Source organism: Haliotis rubra, unplaced genomic scaffold (assembly GCF_003918875.1).
Source record: "Haliotis rubra isolate DU_JTF1 unplaced genomic scaffold, ASM391887v1 Scf1422, whole genome shotgun sequence".
In the NCBI taxonomy this organism is placed as follows: domain Eukaryota; kingdom Metazoa; phylum Mollusca; class Gastropoda; order Lepetellida; family Haliotidae; genus Haliotis; species Haliotis rubra.
In genome coordinates this window covers 28,801-53,888 of record NW_025765362.1, presented here as the reverse complement: position 1 = coordinate 53,888, position 25,088 = coordinate 28,801, and the positions used below count along the sequence as shown (strand labels likewise).

Below are 25,088 nucleotides of genomic sequence, written 5' to 3'. Positions count from 1 at the left end.
CCTACCATGTAACGAAACATATATCCGCTAAACCTACCATGTAACGATGGAAGATGCGGACAATAATCGGCCATATTTTCGTAGAATTTCGTAGAATTTGTTAAAATAAAGATGCTAACTATGTTCAAATAATGTGGTCATTCAGATCCATGCTGACACGAAATATAAACGCACATGTTGGTGCTCAAAATGGGGTTTGTGTCATTGTTTCCATTGTCGCCATGTAACGACCACTTCAATGTCTCGAGACTGCTTAAATAATGTTTTCGTACACTAAAGGTAATGATTGGCGTTGTTCTGGTGGCGTATACTTTGCCATAGTGTCGATGAAAATACTATGAAAAATTCTAACCACCCGTTCTCGGATTTTTCTATAGTAATTAATATATGTTGTGTCGTCCAGCAGTGAAGTGCCGAATCCTCAGCCTGGTTCCCGGGTCTGCTGCGCTAACGCTTCGACACTGACCCCTGCAACTAGGCTGAACATTCGGCACTTCGCTTCCAGTCATTGTTCAGAATCACAGCATTAGAAAAACCGAACTGGGGATATATGTAATTATTGGCGATTCTCATAGAGATGTAAGCTTATATTTTTCTCATATATTTTTGAAAATGAAGGAAATTAGTTCAATGCCATATTTAATGTCTGCTGTTGTATTTATGTGTATATCGGGCACTTATCTTAATGTATTGTGTGTTTGGAAATACCATTATAAGGTACATACAAAGCAAGTGAACGTTAACTCATTGAGCACCTCGCGGGCATGTCGTCACTTACTGGTACTTGACGTGACTCGAAAACCAGCTGAGTTCCATTTATGGCTATGGGAAAGGTTAGGCAAACACGGGTGTGTTTGCTCAGGAATGCTATCTCGAGCAGCGGTATGTCTGCTGATACCGAGCTGTTCAACCTATCACAAACATAGTTGACAGTCGTCGCTGGCGAAGAGCAAGCCGATGAAACCCGACACCATTCCTTGCATCCCGTTATAGTGGGTAACATCTCGTACCTTATATTCTTAATCTTATCGCTGTCTGAAAGTATTGTTCCACTTTCTCTAATGTTCGTGCTTCACCCGCCATGTCCATGGTAGGATATGCCAATACATAATGACTGCAAACGATGGTGGGCGGATTGTCAAATACATACCCGAAAAGAGCCTCTATCAGCGTTGCTATGATACATGACACTACTCGAACAATGCACGGGTACTAGTTATAGTCTGTTCCCTGAGGCGCTTGGTTAAAATATGACGTGGTCTACGCATTTACCCCACCCTGACCCGCACTGCCGCCAGTCTCTGAACTGAATACCGCAAGGCACAGATTACAAAACGGAAAAAAATACACCAGAAATACAGATACATAGATGTAACAGGCACACAGATACAGATACATAGATGTAACAGACACATAGATGTAACAGACACATAGATACAGATACATAGATGTAACAGACACCAGGATACAGACACATAGATATAACAGACACATAGATACAGACACATAGATATAACAGACACATAGATACGGACACATAGATATAACAGACACATAGATACAGATACATATATGTAACAGACACATAGATACAGATACATAGATGTAACATACACCAGGATACAGACACATAGATGTAACAGACACATAGATACAGATACATAGATGTAACAGACACATAGATTAAGACACATAGATGTAACAGACACATAGATACAGATACATAGATACAGACACATAGATACAGACACATAGATGTAACAGACACCAGGATACAGATACATAGATGTTACAGACACATACATACAGATACATAGATACAGACACATAGATATAACAGGCACCAGGATGCAGACACATAGATGTAACAGACACATAGATACAGATACAATGATACAGACACATAGATGTAACAGACACCAGGATACAGACACATAGATATAACAGACACATAGATACAGATACATAGATATAACAGACACCAGGATACAAACACATAGATGTAACAGACACATAGATACAGACACATAGATACAGTAACATACATATAACAGACACCAGGACACAGATATATAGATGTAACATACACCAGGATACAGACACATAGATGTAACAGACACATAGATACATATATATAGATGTAACAGACACATAGATACAGATACATAGATATAACAGACACCAGGATACAGACACATAGATGTAACAGACACATAGATACAGACACATAGATACAGTCACATACATATAACAGACACCAGGATACAGACACATAGATGTAACAGACACATAGATACAGATACATAGATACAGACACATAGATATAACAGACACATAGATACAGATACATAGATGTAACAGACACCAGGATACAGATACATAGATATAACAGACACATAGATACAGATACATAGATGTAACAGACACCAGGATACAGATACATAGATATACATAGATATAACAGACACATGGATACAGACACATAGATGTAACAGACACCAGGATACAGACACATAGATGTAACAGACACATAGATACAGATACATATATATACCAGGCACATAGATACAGTCACATACATATAACAGACACAAGGATACAGATACATAGATGTAACAGACACCAGGATACAGACACATCGATATAACAGACACATAGATACAGATATATAGATATAACAATCACAAGGATACAGACACATAGATATAACAGACACACAGGATACTAGCAGACACATAAATGCAGACCGCACTAGATACAGATACATAGATATAACGGTACCAGGATACAGACGCGTATATAGATGTACATAGACACATAGATGTTGTAGACATGAGGATACAGACACATAGATATAACAATAAGGATAGATACAGACAATATAGATACAGACACAAGGATAGCAGATGCATAGATATAACAGACACCCAGGATACAGACACGTAGATGTAACAGACGCAGATATAACAGACACTTAGATACAGAATACATAGATATACAGACACATAGATACAGATACATAGATGTAACAGACACCCAGGAAACAGATACATAGGATTTGAGTATAATTTATAGACATATTCCTGTTGATTGTACAGATATGATGGCACATTTACGGTATGTTGATCGCACTTGTATACAGAATGACACACCAGATGATACAGACACATGGATACAGACACATAGATGTAACAGACACATAGATACAGATAATAGACATATATATACCAGGCACATAGATACAGTCACATACATATAACAGACACAAGGATACAGATACATAGATGTAACAGACACCAGGATACAGACACATCGATATAACAGACACATAGATACAGATATATAGATATAACAATCACAAGGATACAGACACATAGATATAACAGACACAAGGATACAGGCACATAGATATAACAGACACCAGGATACAGACACATAGATATAACAGACACATAGATACAGATACATAGATATAACAGACACAAGGATACATATGCAAAAATATAACGAACACAAGGGTACAGATGCATAGATATAACAGACACATAAATACAGACACATAGATACAGATACATAGATATAACAGACACCAGGATACAGACACATAGATACAGACACATATATATAACAGACACCAGGATACAGACACATAGATATAACAGACACATAGATACAGATACATAGATATAACAGACACAAGGATACATATGCATAGATATAACAGACACAAGGATACAGATGCATAGATATAACAGACACAAGGATACATATGCAAAAATATAACAGACACAAGGGTACAGATGCATAGATATAACAGACACATAGATACAGACACATAGATATAACAGACACAAGGATACAGATGCATAGATATAACAGACACCAGGATACCGACACGTAGATGTAACAGACACAGATATAACAGACACATAGATACAGATACATAGATATAACAGACACAAGGGCACAGATACATAAATATATCAGACACAAGAAAACAGATACATAGATTTTGATTTAGAGTACCCCACTTGCATTGTACGTATTCCTGTTGCATTGTATATATATTGTACATTACCTACATTGTATCATACTTGTCATAGTTCCTCTCTTTTGTTGCTGTCCCAGTTGTGAACATCCATCTTCTATATTGTTTGCTATAAGCAGGTTTGCATTTTTCTCATGTGATTACATATTACTATCATATTTGTCCTATATCTACCGGTTAACTAACCTATTATGCCAAGTTACCATTCTTACATCATTAGTTTCTCGAAGATCTGCATTGCCTGAACACCCCCTATGTTATACGATGTTCAACTATAGCAAAGTCAGTAAATAGATATCGTATAAACTTTCATTAGAATGGGTAATGATATAATCCAACATAGAATTGTTATCGGACTTTTTCATGGAACCACACATCGAGCAAGCTCAAAATCTAATAACCCACGTATAAATCTACTAGCTTTTTCCAAAAGACTTTTCAGCTCCTCATTGTGTATCTTTAGCCTAGAGTGTAAGGCGGGCATTTTATTATGTGCTCTATTTTTTGTGACAGCATCGTTAGGTAACACCAGCGCGCTGATTTTATTTCTATTGTTACTTTTGCTTTCTGGTGACGTTGAGTTGAACCCTGGCCCTGTGCATGATGTAACTCAATCATTAGACAAGACTTTACAAATATTTCACCTCAATACGAGAAGCGTGAGGCACAAGCTAGCTCACTGAACGAATGCTTATCTGAAAACCAAATTATTGGTTTCACTGAGACGCACTAAGATAACTCTATCAGTAACACAAATATTGCAGGGGATAGTTTCACAAACCATTGCGTAAAGATAGAAATGCTTTTGGTGGAGGTGTCATGATCTATGTGAAAAATATTTGAGTTTTAAAAGACGCTTTAAATTGGAAAACAGTAGTGATGAAACAATTTGGTTAGAAATATATTTACCTCAGAAATCGATCATGCTTTGTGAAGCTTATAGACCCACAGGCATGGACGTGACTTTTGGGAGAGAGAAAATTCAATTGAACATTCATTTGACTTTACATCAAAATTTGTACTTGTCGGTGATCTGAACGAAGACCTTTTATCAGATAAAATTTCACATTTAAGAGAGATCAGGAACCGAAAGGCATTGTATAATGTTATTAAGGACCCTACACGTGTAAGTAGGACAAGCAGATCTTTATTACATCCCTTATTAATCAGTAACGATATTGACGTGTTTAACAGTGGCGTGATTGATTTCAGTAGTGACATAAGTGATCACAGGGGCACTTTGGTTGCCATTAACACAGCTATCTCCATGACTTTATGTTATACCAGAGATGTATGGTGTTATGATAAAGGCCACTATGAGTTATTGAATAGATATATAACCAATACTGATTAGAATTGTTTGATAGCAAACACTAATGTTATTGAATAGATATATAACCATTACTGATTGGAATTGTTTGATAGCAAACACTAATGTTATTGAATAGATATATAACCATTAATGGTTAGAATTGTTTGATAGAAAACACTAATGTTATTGAATATATATATAACCAATACTGATTAGAATTGTTTGATAGAAAACACTAATGTTATTGAATAGGTATATAACCATTACGGATTAGAAATGTTTGATAGCAAACACTTATGTTGTTGAATAGGTATATAACCATTACTGATTGGAATTGTTTCATAGCAAACACTTATGTTATTGAATAGGTATATAACCATTACTGATTAGAATTGTTTCATAGCAAACACTTATGTTATTGAATAGGTATATAACCATTACTGATTGGAATTGTTTGATAGCAAACACTTATGTTGTTGAATAGATATATAACCATTACTGATTCGAATTGTTTGATAACAAACACTAATGTTATTGATGAAGCAACAGATGTATTTTATGATCATCTAGGAAGGTATATTAAGGAATGTATTCCATCTAAATAGGTAACGATTAGACCAAATGGCAAACCTTCGTACAATTCGGAAATACGACGTGAATCAAGAAAACGTAATACGTTGAGAAAAAAAGGCAAAAAGAACTAACAGATGTGAGGATAAAGTGGCATATCGTAAACAACGAAATAAGTTAATAACATGAAGTGTTATACAAAGGAACAGTATTTTTCGAATCTTGATTAATTTATATCTGAAATGAGCAGAGATAACAAAACCACATTTTGGAAAGTGATCAGAAGGTTAATCAAAGAAACCCATTTCGTTTATCAGTTGTTTAGAAAAGATCTTTGAAAGAGATGTCATGAAGCATGTGTCTAATTATTTTCTGGACAATAGATTATTATACAAATATCAATCCGGATTTCAAGTAGTCCATTCTACGACTCATCCGTTACTAGAACTACATAACAATATTTGCTCAGCTGTAGATAGACGTGAAGACTATTGCATGGTGTTTTGTGATGGTTCAAAGCACTACAAAAATGACTTGGTTTCCTGAAACCTAGAAACCGTCCGTATAGTGGGTAATTGGGGAATCCAGTTGGTTTCCATTCACTGAAACTGAGTAACTGGAAATATTTTCCACTTATACACATCTCCTTTCAGAAGCAGTTCATCTAGAAGACAAAGAAGTGGGAAAGCAGAGGCCTTTGTCCGCAAAGAACAACAAAAGATTCAGATGTGTAAGTAAGTAAATTCTAATTCTCATCTTACACAGCTTAAAATTTTAAGGAAAACCTCATTTAAAAAAAATTAAGTTAATGTAATTTCTTGAAATGTACACTGACTATCAAAAGAACTTTCAAAATAAACACTGTTTAATACGTGCAATGTATACATAGAAATATGCAGCTTAAAGAGTTTTAAATAGTACATAGTAAAGCGCCAATGTACATTATGTTTTTAACTCATTTGGTTTGGTCTGGACATATTTCACCTTGCACACATCATTTAACAATTTATTAACAACACCCCACTAGTTAGTAGCTGCACACGTATTGTCAATATCAGTATGATATATTAGTTATTGAGGTTCGCCTATGGCCCCATTCAATTTTCTTGTCTGCCAGAATGACCCCATATTATTTAAAAGAAAAAAAATCTTTTAAAATTATTTTCAAAATAATGGATAATTCGTAGTTCTATACATATAATATCAAAGCATAAAGTATGTAACATTCAGAAAATAAGTTATAGCTTTCACATGAGAATTTCTCGGAAAAATAGGCAATGACAGTATGAATTTAGTGTGCATGTCAATGTTTTCTATAAGTCACAACTATTATTTAGTGAAAGAAAATCTTTTTATGTCAGTCATCAAATGTCCAACTCAAGCTAAGGAAATTCGTCCTTCTCTCGCTTGTCTCTCTACTCTTACAAATTTCATTATGTTCTTCTGCGATTGAAACTTTTGTCACTTTTAAGGTCAAATGATCAGTTTTAATTTATTGAACTTCGTGCTTATTGGACAGTGGTTTCAGTTTATTTTTCCTCAAGCTTAAGGAACATTGGACAGTTTTCCTTTCTCTAGCTAGCAATATTGTTGACGAATGCTTGCTTGTACTGATTGTTTATTGTTTTCTAACTTTCAGATGCTGGAAAGCAAGAGGAAGGTCCTGACAACGATTGACCGGCCCGAGAAGAAGAAGCAGAACGTTCTTCCTCTCTTGGAGAAAGAGTTAACATTTCTCAACTTGGAAAACCAAATAATAGGGATTCATCTACATTAATAAGTTTAACAAAACATCCCACACTCACTGCTATATATTCCCTTATTGCTTTTAATTATTTATGCATTTTAAAAATTCAGTTTTTATAAATGTGAACATTCCAAATATCATTTGTTTATTAGCAAATTGTTGAATGTTAATATACCTATCATGACTTTCATATGTTCCATTCTGGTATTTGCCATCCTGACGGTTTTACCATTGTGCAGTTGTATCAAATACCTGATTTGGTATGTGTGTTGCATGAAACACAACCTCTTTTCTGGAGGAGCGGGTAAGGGGCCGGCACAACAGATTTAGTTTCATGGAAACCAGGTTATAAGCTGGGAATTAGGTTGGAAACAACACTAAACTAAGCACCAGCAGGAGCCTCCATGGACGAGAGGGGAAAGTCCCGACATGGATACCATCCAGATACTGATGCAAAATGTAGTTTCAGTTTTAATGGAAACTAGGTTATAACTTGGAAACTAGGTTGAAACCTACAGCAAACTAAAACATGGAAACCAGGTTGAAACCTACAACAAACTAAAACATGTAAACCAGGTTGAAACCTACACCAAACTAAAACATGTAAACCAGGTTGAAACCTACAACAAACTAAAACATTGAAACCAGGTTGAAACCTACACCAAACGAAAACATGGAAACCAGGTTGAAACCTACAATATACAAAAATACGGAAACCAGGTTGAAACCTACAATAAACGGAAACATGGAAACCAGGTTGAAACCTACAATAAACGAAAACATGGAAAACAGGTTGAAACCTACAATAGAAACATGGAAACCAGCTGGAAATGGTGCAAATTTCAGTTTCAGTTTTCATGGAAACCACAATGAAACTATACGAAACTTCATGGAGACCAACTGGAAATGGTTAATTATCAAATCCCAATCTCTTGCAGCTGGGGTTCCCCAGGGATCAGTCCTGGGCCCCTTTCTGTTTATAGTATATGTTAATGATATTGCCGACGAACTAGATTGTGCTGCACGCTTGTTAGCAGATGACACATCAATGGGATTTTCATCTATCAATCACAGGCTTATGCAAGAGACACTCAAGATGAACCTACAATATTTATCGTGCTGGGCAAAACGTTGCCTGTGACATACAATCCCAACAAAACAGAAGCTATACTTTTCAGTCTTAAGAATATTACTTCAATTCTAACTTTAGAATTTGAAACTCAGTGTGTACGTTTGGAAAAATCCCAAACATCTTGGAGTAACGTTTTCTTCTGATTGTAAATGGAACACACATATTGATAACATTGTAAGAACAACGTCCTTGATGGTTTCATCAATGAGAAAATTCAAGTTCATGTTAAACAGAAACACTCTAAATATTGTATTTATAAGACTACATCTTGAATATGCTTGTGAATTGTGGGGTGGCTGGTCGGTAGAGGCCGCCAGGATAGTTACTGGTTTACCAAAATATGCTACTAGAGATACTCTACTGTATGAAACAGGTGGGCAATTGTTAAAAGAAAGAATATGTCGTAAACTGTCTTTATTCTTTAATGCTCCATCCTATCTTTGTGATCTTATGCCTCAAACAGTTGAATCTACGACAAATTATAATCTTAGAATCATTCGTGATCTTTCCCTGTCTTATTCCCGCACAAATCTCAACAGTCAATCATTTTTCCCAACATCTTCACAACTTTGGAATAATCTCCCTTTATATATTAGAGAATCAGTTTCCCTCAAAGGTTTTAAATGGCATATAAGCTCGCGTAAGTCAAAAGCACCAGGATATTTCTCATTTGTTAATAGAAAACTCAATGTAATTCATACCCAGCTAAAATATTCAAATAGTAGATTACATTGTGATCTATATAGAATTGGTCATATAGAGAACCCCGAATGTAATTGTAAATTTACCTGTGAAAATTCTCATCAATATTTTATGGAATGTTCTTTGTATTCTAATATCAGACAGGAAATGTTTCAAATATTAGCAGAATTTGCAACATTTTATCACCGACAAACCTAGATGTACTATTAAATGGCAGTGCAGATCTTCCGTACAGTGACAATATTCAATTTTTTTACAGAGGTTCAAAAATATACAGTCCACCTAGAAATTATTGAGAATTTAAAGATTGTACAAATTTTTATATTTTCACTCATTACTCACGTATTAAATGTGAATATTAGCAGAACATAACTCCAGATTCAAAGACAGGTGAACAGTTAGTATTTTGTCAAGTCACCATGGGCAGCAATGAAGGCTTCAATGCGGCGGGGCATACTACTGATCAAAGAAGTTAGAAAGTCGTGGTCCATGCTGTCCCAATATCGGACCACCTTTTCTTTCATTTCAGCAATATTTGTCAGATTTTTCTTATTGACACTTCCTTCATAAGTCCACAAACATTTTCTATTGGATTTAGGTCAGGGCTATATTCCTAAAAAGTTCAATAATTTCTGGTCATACTATATATCAAACTCCAAAAGGTTCGGTAATTGGATATAATATTTATGATCTAAATAATTCATGTATTAATTGTATTGTACATATCCTTTTGTATGTATCTTTCTATCCCTGAACATATAGTTTGTATCACTTTTACATGTAAGCACTGTAAATAGGAGAGGGTTTCACTAAGTTGGCATAACTTGTACCCAATCCATTCTCTTCAATAAATATGTTTAAATCAAATCAACCTCTATCCACTAGACCAAGCCGACGGTGTCCAGACAGAAGCTCTATCCACTAGACCAAGGCTACTGTCTTCAGACAAAAGCTCTATCCACTAGACTAAGGTGAGGGTCTCCAGGCAGAAGATCTATCCACTAGACTAAGGTGACGGTCTCCAGGCAGATGCTCTATCCACTAGACTAAGGTGACAGTCCCCAGACATGGGCTCTATCCTCTAGACTAAGGTGACGGTCTTCAGACAAAAGCTCTGTCCACTAGACTAAGGTGACGGTCTCCAGTCAGATGCTCTATCCACTAGACTAAGGTGACAGTCCCCAGACATTGGCTCTATCCACTAGACTAAGGTGACGGTCTCCAGGCAGAAGCTCTGTCCGCTAGACTAAGGTGACGGTCTCCAGTCAGAAGCTCTATCCACTAAAATAAGGTGACAGTCTCCAGTCAGAAACTCCATGCACTAGAGCATAGAGTTGCACTAGTCCCCAGACACGGGCTTTTTTACTAGACTAAGGTAACGATATCCACAGGCATAGTTGTGATACTTTGCGTTATATAACAATAATAATAATATGGACATTTGTAGAGCGCCGTAGTAACTCCACACCTCAAGGGCATGCTTTGCGTAAATAATAATGTGTCCATTTATATAGCGCCAAACTGCACACTAGGTATGCTCATAGCGCTAACAATCAAGGCACAGCAAATTATTACCCCGGATAACCCAAGCAGCCTGTTACAGGTTATAAGTCATATGACTAAGGGTATAGTCATATGACTTTTTTCCACCGGGTACCTGTTTTCCTGCTGGGTGAACAGAGACAATTTTGAACAAACTCACTTGCCTAAGGTGAGACCACGTGTGTCACATGTGCTTCGTTGTGGGGGCAGGACTCAAGTCCTAGAAACTGCCAAGCACGGTCACCCATCCAAGGACTCTCCGAACTCTACGCTGCTTAACTTCACCGATTTGTGACCTGAGCTTTGAGCACAGGACAACGCGTCACCATATTTATGTACATACTAACTCAAAAACATTGTGTAAAGGATGCAGGTGAGTATTTGCTCATGTAGAGGATTGGTAGCTTTCTGTTAGGAGATAAGAAAGTTTACTTAACTGTCTAAGTACATATTTATTCTTATTTCTAAATAGAGTAGCACGGTTTGACGTATTCGGGTGAACATGAAAGTCTGTGACAACAATTTGTCAATATATGAAGCATTCACAACACAAAGTGCTCGGTATTCATCATAAATGAAGTTATTCTGGCATAGGCTGCAGGTTCTTTCGATATATTATTCTTTCTGACAAGTTCTACTCGTAATCTGTGAAATGATGTTTGAAACTGAATGAGTGGATACAACTGGAGTTCAGGATTATGTATATAGTGCCTTTGCAAGAGTTAAAAACTTCAGACGACAAGGGTCGAGACAAATTGATCTATACGTTTCTCAATCAGTTTTTTTTTCTGAAAAGGTATGAACTAAGTTACCCTTGGCAACACACGTAACACAATCTGACATGCTGTGTCGATCACCATGACAACAACCAGTAACACATTCTGACATACTGTGTCGAGATCACCATGACAACAACGAGTAACACATTCTGACATGCCGTGTTTCTACCCCTTGACAGCAACCAGTAACAGTCACTGAAATGTTGTGTCTCTGCCCTTGACAGCAACTGATAACAGTCTCTTACATGCTGTGTTTATCACGTTGACAACATCCAGTAGAACTCTCAAACATTCTGTCTCTAGCCTTGATAACAAACAGTTACACATTTTGACATGCTGTGGCAGACCCTTTCACAACACTAGTAACACATTTCGACATGCTGTGTTTATCCCCTTGACAACAACCAGTAACTCATTCGGACATGATGTGTCTCTGCCCTTGACAACAACCAGTAACACATTCTGACATGTATTGTCTGTCCCCTCACATGCAGTGAAGCATTCTGATATACTGTGTCTGTTACATTGGCAACAACCAGTAGCACATTCTGACAAGCTGTGTCGAGATCACCATGACAACAACCAGTAGCACATTCTGGCAAGCTGTGTCTATCCCTTTGCCAACAACTAGCACCACGTTCGGATATGCTGTGTCTATCCTAGGCTAACAACTAGTCCCTGAAATGAACATATTTTACTGAAAAAAGTTCATAGTAAAAAAAATATAATATAATGAAAAGGAGCCCTGAGACTTTCTTCATTTTCAGAAGCTGAGGAAATCTAGACTTGCCACATTTTCTAGACTTGCGTGGGCTTTCTTGGATATATTTGCTTGAGGGTCTGTACGACAGACTATGTGTACCCCCTTGACAACACTAACACACTCCCAGGCGCCAATCTATGTACATGCGGATTAGAACTCACAGTATGTGTTTTTACACATTTAAAATATGAACTCCACTCAGAGGCCACCTACACCAGGTATACTGTCACAAACCCACGGTTGACTCTCGTCAGTGTACCTATGTCATGCCCTATAATAGGATTTAATGTGGATTATATATTCCTCAAAAGCTATCAGATGCAATTTGTTTCTGCAATTCCAACATTTTCATATTGAACAAGAATAATTTTCATGTCTTACCAACAATAATCCGAATAATACTTTTCCAAACCCTTGATTGAAAATACCTTAACATTTATACAAAATAATAAAATATAGTTCATACTTTGCCTGTGAATATTCGATGTGTGGAACACAGCTTCATCCTGTTTTCGACCTTGACCGTCGATAGTTGATAAATGACTTCATTGTGCATAAACAAACAAATGATCGCAGTGATCAAGTTTCTTGTGCACATCAGACAGTGATGGATTATTTTCAAATCAGAAACTACACGTGCTATCGGTTCTGAACACACATGACGATACAGTACTTTCCTATATGGGTCTAAGCACACGTCTCACTGAAGAAACACACATCGTCATATCGGAATACTTGTGGGACCCTGGAAATGCAAGACTGCCAGGTGAAAATACATGTCTCACCATGTAGCCTAAAATACGGCCAGGTAGGAACACAAAGTGGACACTGCGATATGGACCACGTTTAATCACGTTTTCATCCCGTATCTTCCAATACATGTGATTCAATATGTATGTACGTCTTCCTTCATCTAGAGGTGAGGTGTCAAGCCAGGAAGTACAGCCGACCTCCGCCATCACCAGGTTATCTTCACATACACACACAGCACTACCTGTAGTGCAGAACAGCGGTCGAATCTACAAGCACACACTATTACCCTGGAAATAACACCCACCTTCATCTTCAAGAGGCGAACTGTCATAGTCCACATCTGTAGCTAGGTGTTCTCTCCCAATGGATGGACAATGAACACAAGCGACTCTGTTGACGGGGACATCCACATATCACATAGTATACAACGCGCGTCACCGCTCTGGACTGTACTCCCGATAATCCCTTCTTTAGATATCTATTGAGGTTAGGTCAGAGGTAACTGGATAAGCATTGAGGTTAGGTCAGATGGTGTTTCGCGAACATCAGCTGTCATCCCTATTTGATAGTTATTCATAAACACTTGTTCATGAATGACAGACGGAATCTCACATTCGACTGACTGACTGACTGACTGAGTTTAGTTTTACGCCGCTTTTAGCAATATTCCAGCCATATCACGGCGGGGGACACCAGAAATGGGCTTAACACATTGTGCCCATGTGGGGAATCGAACCCGGGTCTTCCGCGTGACGAGCCAACGCTTTAACCACTAGGCTACCCCACCGCCCACATTCGACTCACAATCGAGGTTTGTGATGGTTGTCGAAAGACCGGAATAAGTCTTGACAGAACGTAATTGGGATATGATAGGTGATCAATAGTCACTGGTTTATATATTGGTAGTATATAAATCTGTAGTAACGGGGAACATGATGGCGGTGGGGACACACGGGTGCACGTGAAATGTCACTGAGTCTAAGTTCAACAGCAGAAGGAGAAAGTGCTCAACATAGCAGATCTAGAGTTTGTGCACGCTCTCGATTATCACGTTGGACACTGCCATCCACTTGACCGTCATTTCGGCCACATCCTACGAGGGAACGAGTCATAGGTATCCATTACAAAAACGTCTTCACTTGTTCATGATTTTACACACAGCTGCAGATACACTGTTGGTAGTCAGTAGTGGCTGTGTTGAAGTATAGTAACTTCTCAGTGGTTTGTATACGTACACTTATATTGACTGCCTATTGTGTTTTATCTCCTAGGCCTCAGGGGCCCTATAAACAAAACACTGGGAGCACTATGCCATTCGAAAGCCTATGGTAAAGCATACGATCGCTTTGTGGATCGTGACCTAGACTCAATAGCGGGCACAATGCCCTTTTAATCAGAGCTCTCATTAGCCATAGAAGTCGCACTCTGCCCATGTCACAGGAGTCACAACCCTCCATAGTTAGGAGAACCGGTGTTACGTGACTCGGTAGTCTCAGACCTAATGAGTCAGGAGAACCTGTGTTACAGGACACGATAGTCACAACCCTCATTGTTCAGGAGAACCTGTGTTACAGAACACGGTAGTCACAGCCCTCATTATTCAGGATTACCTGTGTTACAGGACATGGCAGACACAACCCTCATTATTCAGGACAACCGGTGTTACAGAACACGGAAGTCACAACCCTCATTATTTAGGAGAACCGGTGTTACAGAACACGGTAGTCACAACCCTCGTTATTCAGGAGAACCGGTGTTACAGGACATGGTAGACACAATCCTCATTGTTCAGGAGAACTGGTTTTACAGAACACGGTAGTCACAACCCTCGTTATTCAGGAGAACCGGTGTTACAGGATACGTTAGACACAACAGTCAATATTCAGGAGAACTGGTGTTACAGGACACGGTAGACGCAGCCCTCATTGTTCAGGAGAACCGGTGTTACAACACACGGTAGTTACAACCCTCATTATTCAGGAGAACCGGTGTTACAGGACACGGTAGACGCAGCCTCATTATTCAGGAGAACCGGTGTTACAGGACACGATAGTTACAACCCTCATTATTCAGGAGAACCGGTGTTACAGAACACAGTAGACGCAGCCCTCAGTATTCAGGAGAACCGGTGTTACAGGACTTGGTAGTCACAACCCTCATTGTTAAGGAGAACCGGTGTTACAGGACACGGTAGTCACAACCCTCATTATTCAGGAGAACCTGTGTTACAGGACTTGGTACTCACAACCCTCATTATTCAGGAGAACCGGTGTTACAGGAAACGGTAGTCACAACACTCTTTGTTAAGGAGAACCGGTGTTACAGGATACCGTAGTCACAACCCTCATTGTTAAGGAGAACCGGTGTTACAGGACACGGTAGTCACAACCCTCAGTGTTCAGGAAAACCTGTCTTACAGAACACCGTAGACGCAGCCCTCATTGTTCAGGAGAACCGGTGTTACAGGACTCGGTAGTCACAACCCTCATTGTTAAGGAGAACCGGTGTTACAGGACACGGTAGACGCAGCTATCATCGTTAAGGAGAACCGGTGTTACAGGACTCGGTAGTCACAACCCTCATTATTCAGGAAAACCGGTGTTACAGGACTCGGTAGATGCAGGTATCATTGTTCAGGAGAACTGGTGTTACAGGACTCGGTAGACGCAGACCTCATTATTCAGGAGAACCTGTGTTACAGGACACGGTAGATGCAGCCCTCATTATTCAGGAGAACCTGTCTTACAGGACACGGTACGCACAACCCTCATTATTAAGGAGAACCGGTGTTACAGGACACGGTATTCACAACCCCCTTTGTTAAGGAGAACCGGTGTTACAGGACACGGTAGTCACAACCCTCATTGTTCAGGAAAACCGGTGTTACAGGACTCGGTAGACGCAGGTACCATTGTTAAGGAGAACCGGTGTTACAGGACACGGTAGTCACAACCCTCTTTGTTCAGGAAAACCGGTGTTACAGGACTAGGTAGTCACAACCCTCATTGTTCATGAGAACTGGTGTTACAGGACACGGTAAATGCAACTATCATTGTTCCGGAGAACCGGTGTTATAGGACATGGTAGTCACAACCCTCATTTCTCAGGAGAACTGGTGTTAGAGCACACGATAGTCACAACCCTTATTGTTAAGGAGAACAGGTGTTACAGGACACGGTAGTCACAACCCTCATTGTTCAGGAAAACCGGTGTTACAGGACTCGGTAGACGCAGGTATCATTGTTAAGCAGAACCGGTGCTACAGGACTCGGTAGTCACAACCCTCATTATTCAGTAGAACTGGTGTTAGAGCATACGGTAGTCACAACCCTCATTGTTCATGAGAACTGGTGTTACAGGACACGGTAAATGCAACTATCATTGCTCCGGAGAAGCGGTGTTATAGGACATGGTAGTCACAACCCTCATTTTTCAGGAGAACCGGTGTTACAGAACACGGTAGTCACAACCTTCATTGTTCAGGAGAAGCGGTGTTACAGAACACGGTAGTCACAGCCCTCATTATTCAGAAGAACCGGTGTTACAGGACACGGTAGATGCAGACTTCATTGTTAAGGAGAACTGGTGTTACAGCACGCGGTGGGCGCAGCTATCATTGTTCTTGAGAACTGGTGTTACAGCACACGGTAGGAGCAGCCCTCATTATTCAGAAGAACCTGTGTTACAGGACACGGTAGTCACAACCTTCATTGTTAAGGAGAACTGGTGTTACAGCACACGGTAGGCGCAGCCCTCATTATTCAGAAGAACCTGTGTTACAGGACACGGTAGTCACAACCATCATTGTTCAGGAGAACCTGTGTTACAGCATACGGTAGTCACAACTCTCATTATTCAGGAGAACCGGTGTTACAGGACACGATAGTCACAACCCTCATTGTTCAGGAGAACCGGTGTTACAGGACACGATAGTCACAACCCTCATTGTTCAGGAGAACCGGTGTTACAGGACACGGTAGACACAGCCCTCATTGTTCATGAGAACCGGTGTTACAACACACGGTAGTGACAACCCTCATTATTCAGGAGAACCTGTTTTACAGGACACGGTAGTCACAACCCTCGTTGTTAAGGTGAACCGGTGTTACAACACACGGTAGAGGCAGCTATCATTGTTAAGGAGAACCGGTGTTACAGGACTCGGTAGTCACAACCCTCGTTGTTAAGGTGAACCGGTGTTACAACACACGGTAGAGGCAGCCCTCATTGTTAAGAAGAACTGGTGTTACAGCACACGGTAGACGCAGCTATCATTGTAAAGGAGAACTGGTGTTACAGTACACGGTAGGCACAGCCCTCATTATTCAGAAGAACCGGTGTTACAGGACACAGTAGTCACAACCCTCATTGTTCAGGAGAACCGGTGTTACAGCACACGGTAGACGCAGCCCTCATTGTTAAGGAGAACCGGTGTTATAGGACACGGTAGTCACAACCCTCATTATTCAGGAGAACCGGTGTTACAGGACACGGTAGACGCAGCCCTCATTGTTCAGGAGAACCGGTGTTACAGGACACGGTAGTCACAACCTTCATTGTTCAGGAGAACCGGTGTTACAGGACACAGTAGACGCAGCCCTCATTGTTCAGGAGAATCGGTGTTACAACACACGGTAGTCACAATCCTCATTATTCAGGAGAACCGGTGTTACAGCACACGGTAGTCACAACCCTTATTATTCAGGAGAACCTGTTTTACAGGACACGGTAGTCACAACCCTCATTATTCAGGAGAACTAGTGTTACAGGACACGGTAGACACAGCCCTCATTATTTAGGAGAAACGGTGTTACAGGACACAGTAGATGCAGCCCTCATTATTCAGGAGAACCGGTGTTACAGGACACGGTAGATGCAGACTTCATTGTTAAGGAGAGCTGGTGTTACAGCACGCGGTAGGCGCAGCTATCATTGTTCTTGAGAACTGGTGTTACAGCACACGGTAGGAGCAGCCCTCATTATTCAGAAGAACCTGTGTTACAGGACACGGTAGTCACAACCTTCATTGTTAAGGAGAACTGGTGTTACAGCACACGGTAGGCGCAGCCCTCATTATTCAGAAGAACCTGTGTTACAGGACACGGTAGTCAGAACCATCATTGTTCAGGAGAACCTGTGTTACAGCATACGGTAGACGCAGCCCTCACTGTTCAGGAGAACCGGTGTTACAGGACACGATAGTCACAACCCTCATTGTTCAGGAGAACCGGTGTTACAGGACACGGTAGACACAGCCCTCATTGTTCAGGAGAACCGGTTTTACAACACACGGTAGTGACAACCGTCATTATTCAGCAGAACCTGTTTTACAGGACACAGTAGTCACAACCCTCATTATTCAGGAGAACGGTGTTACAGGACGCGGTAGACACAGCCCTCATTATTCAGGAGAACCTGTGTTACAGGACACGGTAGACGCAGCACTCATTATTCAGAAGAACCGGTGTTACAGGACACGGTAGACGCATCCCTCATTATTCAGGAGAACCGATGTTACAGGACACGGAAGTCACAACCCTCATTATTCAGGAGAACTGGTGTTACAGGACACGGTAGATGCAGCCCTCATTGTTCAGGAGAACCGGTGTTACAGGACTCGGTAGTCACAACAGTCGTTGTTAAGGAGAACCGGTGTTACAACACACGGTAGAGGCAGCCCTCATTGTTCAGGAGAACCGGTGTTACAGGACACGGTAGACACAGCCCTCATTATTCAGGAGAACCGGTGTTACAGGACACGGTAGACGCAACCCTCATTATTCAGGAGAACCGATGTTACAGGACACGGTAGTCACAACCCTCATTATTCAGGAGAACCGGTGTTACAGGACACGGTAGATGCAGCCCTCATTGTTAAGGAGAACCGGTGTTACTGGACTCGGTAGTCACAACCCTCGTTGTTATTTAAAGTGAACCGGTGTTACAACACACGGTAGAGGCAGCCCTCATTGTTAATAAGAACTGGTGTTACAGCACACGGTAGACGCAGCTATCATTGTAAAGGAGAACTGGTGTTACAGTACACGGTAGGCACAGCCCTCATTATTCAGAAGAATCTGTGTTACAGGACACAGTAGTCACAACCCTCATTGTTCAGGAGAACCGGTGTTACAGCACACGGTAGACGCAGCCCTCATTGTTAAGGAGAACTGGTGTTACAGGACACGGTAGTCACAACCCTCATTATTCAGGAGAACCGGTGTTACAGGACACGGTAGACGCAGCCCTCATTGTTCAGGAGAACCGGTGTTACAACACACGGTAGACGCAGCCCTCATTATTCAGAAGAACCTGTGTTACAGGACACAGTAGTCACAACCCTCATTGTTCAGGAGAACCGGTGTTACAGGACACGGTAGTCACAACCTTCATTGTTCAGGAGAACCGGTGTTACCTGTTTGTTCAGGAGAATCACGGTAGCCACAACCCTCATTATTCAGGAGAACCTGTTTTACAGGACACGGTAGCCACAACCCTCATTATTCAGGAGAACTAGTGTTACAGGACACGGTAGACACAGCCCTCATTATTTAGGAGAACCGGCGTTACAGGACACAGTAGATGCAGCCCTCATTATTCAGGAGAAGCGGTGTTACAGGACGCGGTAGTCACAACCCTCATTGTTAAGGAGAACCGGTGTTACAGGACACGGTAGACGCAGCCCTCAATGTTAAGGAGAACCGGTGTTACAGGACAGAGTAGTCACAGCCCTCATTATTCAGGAGAACCGATGTTACAGTACACGGTAGATGCAGCCTCCATTGTTCTTGAGAACCGGTGTTACAGGTCACGGTAGATGCAGCCTTCATTGTTAAGGAGAACTGGTGTTACAGAACACGGTAGGCGCAGCTATCATTGTTCTTGAGAACTGGTGTTACAGCACACGGTAGGAGCAGCCCTCATTATTCAGAAGAACCTGTGTTACAGGACACGGTCGTCACAACCTTCATTGTTAAGGAGAACTGGTGTTACAGCACACGGTAGGCGCAGCCCTCATTATTCAGAAGAACTGGTGTTACAGCACACGGTAGGCGCAGCCCTCATTATTCAGAAGAACCTGTGTTACAGGACACGGTAGTCACAACCATCATTGTTAAGGAGAACCTGTCTTACAGCACACGGTAGACGCAGCCCTCATTGTTCAGGAGAACCGGTGTTACAGGATACGATAGTCACAACCCTCATTGTTCAGGAGAACCGGTGTTACAGGACACGGTAGACAAAGCCCTCATTGTTCAGGAGAACCGGTGTTACAACACACGGTAGTGACAACCCTCATTATTCAGGAGAAACTGTTTTACAGGATACTGTAGACACAGCCCTCATTGTTCAGGAGAACCGGTGTTACAACACACGGTAGTGACAACCCTCATTATTCAGGAGAACTGGTGTTACAGGACACGGTAGACACAGCCATCATTATTCAGGAGAACCTGTGTTACAGGACACGGTAGACGCAGCACTCATTATTCAGGAGAACCGATGTTACAGGACACGGTAGATGCAGCCTCCATTGTTCTTGAGAACCGGTGTTACAGGTCACGGTAGATGCAGCCTTCATTGTTAAGGAGAACTGGTGTTACAGCACACGGTAGGCGCAGCTATCATTGTTCTTGAGAACTGGTGTTACAGCACACGGTAGGAGCAGCCCTCATTACTCAGAAGAACCTGTGTTACAGGACACGGTAGACGTAGCCCTCAATGTTAAGGAGAACCGGTGTTACAGGACAGGGTAGTCACAGCCCTCATTATTCAGGAGAACCGATGTTACAGGACACGGTAGATGCAGCCTCCATTGTTCTTGAGAACCGGTGTTACAGGTCACGGTAGATGCAGCCTTCATTGTTAAGGAGAACTGGTGTTACAGCACACGGTAGACGCAGCCCTCATTGTTCAGGAGAACCGGTGTTACAGGATACGATAGTCACAACCCTCATTATTCAGGAGAACCGGTGTTACAGGACACGGTAGACACAGCCCTCATTGTTCAGGAGAACCGCTGTTACAACTCACGGTAGTGACAACCCTCATTATTCAGGAGAAACTGTTTTACAGGACACGGTAGACACAGCCCTCATTGTTCAGGAGAACCGGTGTTACAACACACGGTAGTGACAACCCTCATTATTCATTAGAACTGGTGTTACAGGACACGGTAGACGCAGCACTCATTATTCAGGAGAACCGATGTTACAGGACACGGTAGATGCAGCCTCCATTGTTCTTGAGAACCGGTGTTACAGGTCACGGTAGATGCAGCCTTCATTGTTAAGGAGAACCGGTGTTACAGCACACGGTAGGCGCAGCTATCATTGTTCTTGAGAACTGGTGTTACAGCACACGGTAGGAGCAGCCCTCAATACTCAGAAGAACCTGTGTTACAGGACACGGTAGTCACAACCTTCATTGTTAAGGAGAACTAGTGTTACAGCACACGGTAGACGCAGCCCTCATTATTCAGAAGAACCTGTGTTACAGGACACGGTAGTCACAACCATCATTGTTAAGGAGAACATGTTTTACAGCACACGGTAGACGCAGCCCTCATTGTTCAGGAGAACCGGTGTTACATGATACGATAGTCACAACCCTCATTGTTTAGGAGAACCGGTGTTAGAGGACACGGTAGACACAGCCCTCATTGTTCAGGAGAACCGGTGTTACAACACACGGTACTGACAACCCTCATTATTCAGGAGAACCTGTTTTACAGGACACGGTAGGCACAACCCTCATTATTCAGGAGAACTGGTGTTACAGGACACGGTAGACACAGCACTCAATATTCAGGAGAACCGGTGTTACAGGACACGGTAGACGCAGCACTCACTATTCAGGAGAACCGGTGTTATAGGACACGGTAGACGCAGCCCTCATTATTCAGGAGAACCGATGTTACAGGACACGGTAGTCACAACCCTCATTATTCAGGAGAACCGGTGTTACAGGACACGGTAGATGCAGCCCTCATTGTGCAGGAGAACCGGTGTTACAGGACTCCGTAGTCACAACCCTCGTTGTTAAGGTGAACCGGTGTTACAACACACGGTAGAGGCAGCCCTCATTGTTCAGGAGAAACGGTGTTAGAGGACACGGTAGACGCAGCCCTCATTATTTAGGAGAACCGGTGCTACAACACACGGTAGTCACAACCCTCATTATTCAGGAGAACCTGTTTTACAGGACACGGTAGTCACAACCCTCATTATTCAGGAGAACTGGTGTTACAGGACACGGTAGACACAGCCCTCATTATTCAGGAGAACCTGTGTTACAGGACACGATAGATGCAGCGCTCATTGTTAAGGAGAACCGGTGTTACAGAACACGGTAGAGGTAGCCCTCATTGTTAAGGAGAACCGGTGTTACAGAACACGGTAGACGCAGCCCTCATTATTCAGGAGAACCGGTGTTACAGGACACGGTAGGCGCAGCCCTCATTATTCAGAAGAACCTGTGTTACAGGCCACAGTAGTCACAACCATCATTGTTATGCAGAACCTGTGTTACAGCACACGGTAGACGCAGCCCTCATTGTTCAGGAGAACCGGTGTTACAGGACACGATAGTCACAACCCTCATTGTTCAGGAGAACCGGTGTTACAGGACACGGTAGTCACAACCTTCATTGTTCAGGAGAACCGGTGTTACAGGACACATTAGACGCAGCCCAAATTGTTAAGGAGAATCGGTGTTACAACACACGGTAGTCACAACCCTCATTATTCATGATAACCGATGTTACAGCACACGGTAGTCACAACCCTCATTATTCAGGAGAACTAGTGTTACAGGACACAGTAGACACAGCCCTCATTTTTCAGGAGAACCGGTGTTACGGGACACGGTAGATGCAGCACTCATTATTCAGGAGAACCGGTGTTACAGGACACGGAAGATGCAGCACTCATTGTTAAGGAGAACCGGTGTTACAGAACACGGTAGAGGTAGCCCTCATTGTTAAGGAGAACCGGTGTTACAGAACACGGTAGACGCAGCCCTCATTATTCAGGAGAACCGGTGTTACAGGACACGGTAGATGCAGCACTCATTATTCAGGAGAACCAGTGTTACAGGACGCGGTAGTCACAACCCTCATTGTTAAGGACAACCGGTGTTACAACACACGGTAGTGACAACCCTCATTATTCAGGAGAAACTGTTTTACAGGATACTGTAGACACAGCCCTCATTGTTCAGGAGAACCGGTGTTACAACACACGGTAGTGACAACCCTCATTATTCAGGAGAACTGGTGTTACAGGACACGGTAGACACAGCCCTCATTATTCAGGAGAACCTGTGTTACAGGACACGGTAGACGCAGCACTCATTATTCAGGAGAACCGATGTTACAGGACACGGTAGATGCAGCCTCCATTGTTCTTGAGAACCGGTGTTACAGGTCACGGTAGATGCAGCCTTTATTGTTAAGGAGAACTGGTGTTACAGCACACGGTAGGCGCAGCTATCATTGTTCTTGAGAACTGGTGTTACAGCACACGGTAGGAGCAGCCCTCATTACTCAGAAGAACCTGTGTTACAGGACACGGTAGACGTAGCCCTCAATGTTAAGGAGAACCGGTGTTACAGGACAGGGTAGTCACAGCCCTCATTATTCAGGAGAACCGATGTTACAGGACACGGTAGATGCAGCCTCCATTGTTAAGGAGAACTGGTGTTACAGCACACGGTAGACGCAGCCCTCATTGTTCAGGAGAACCGGTGTTACAGGATACGATAGTCACAACCCTCATTATTCAGGAGAACCGGTGTTACAGGACACGGTAGACACAGCCCTCATTGTTCAGGAGAACCGCTGTTACAACACACGGTAGTGACAACCCTCATTATTCAGGAGAAACTGTTTTACAGGACACGGTAGACACAGCCCTCATTGTTCAGGAGAACCGGTGTTACAACACACGGTAGTGACAACCCTCATTATTCATTAGAACTGGTGTTACAGGACACGGTAGACGCAGCACTCATTATTCAGGAGAACCGATGTTACAGGACACGGTAGATGCAGCCTCCATTGTTCTTGAGAACCGGTGTTACAGGTCACGGTAGATGCAGCCTTCATTGTTAAGGAGAACCGGTGTTACAGAACACGGTAGACGCAGCCCTCATTATTCAGGAGAACCGGTGTTACAGGACACGGTAGATGCAGCACTCATTATTCAGGAGAACCAGTGTTACAGGACGCGGTAGTCACAACCCTCATTGTTAAGGACAACCGGTGTTACAACACACGGTAGTGACAACCCTCATTATTCAGGAGAAACTGTTTTACAGGATACTGTAGACACAGCCCTCATTGTTCAGGAGAACCGGTGTTACAACACACGGTAGTGACAACCCTCATTATTCAGGAGAACTGGTGTTACAGGACACGGTAGACACAGCCCTCATTATTCAGGAGAACCTGTGTTACAGGACACGGTAGACGCAGCACTCATTATTCAGGAGAACCGATGTTACAGGACACGGTAGATGCAGCCTCCATTGTTCTTGAGAACCGGTGTTACAGGTCACGGTAGATGCAGCCTTCATTGTTAAGGAGAACTGGTGTTACAGCACACGGTAGGCGCAGCTATCATTGTTCTTGAGAACTGGTGTTACAGCACACGGTAGGAGCAGCCCTCATTACTCAGAAGAACCTGTGTTACAGGACACGGTAGACGTAGCCCTCAATGTTAAGGAGAACCGGTGTTAC

At 42.0% G+C, this 25,088-nt stretch overlaps 1 protein-coding gene across 1 annotated transcript in view; it reads right to left on the bottom strand.

The window, feature by feature from the left end:
* LOC124269138 (beta-1,4-galactosyltransferase 4-like) overlaps positions 1-13,782 on the bottom strand; it is an 87,847-nt gene extending 74,065 nt beyond the window's left edge. Inside the window, exon 1 of the mRNA XM_046704158.1 lies at positions 13,653-13,782. The gene's annotated coding sequence lies outside the window, so the exon portion shown is untranslated. The remainder of the gene's footprint in view (positions 1-13,652) is intronic.
* Between the last annotated feature and the right edge of the window lie 11,306 nt (positions 13,783-25,088).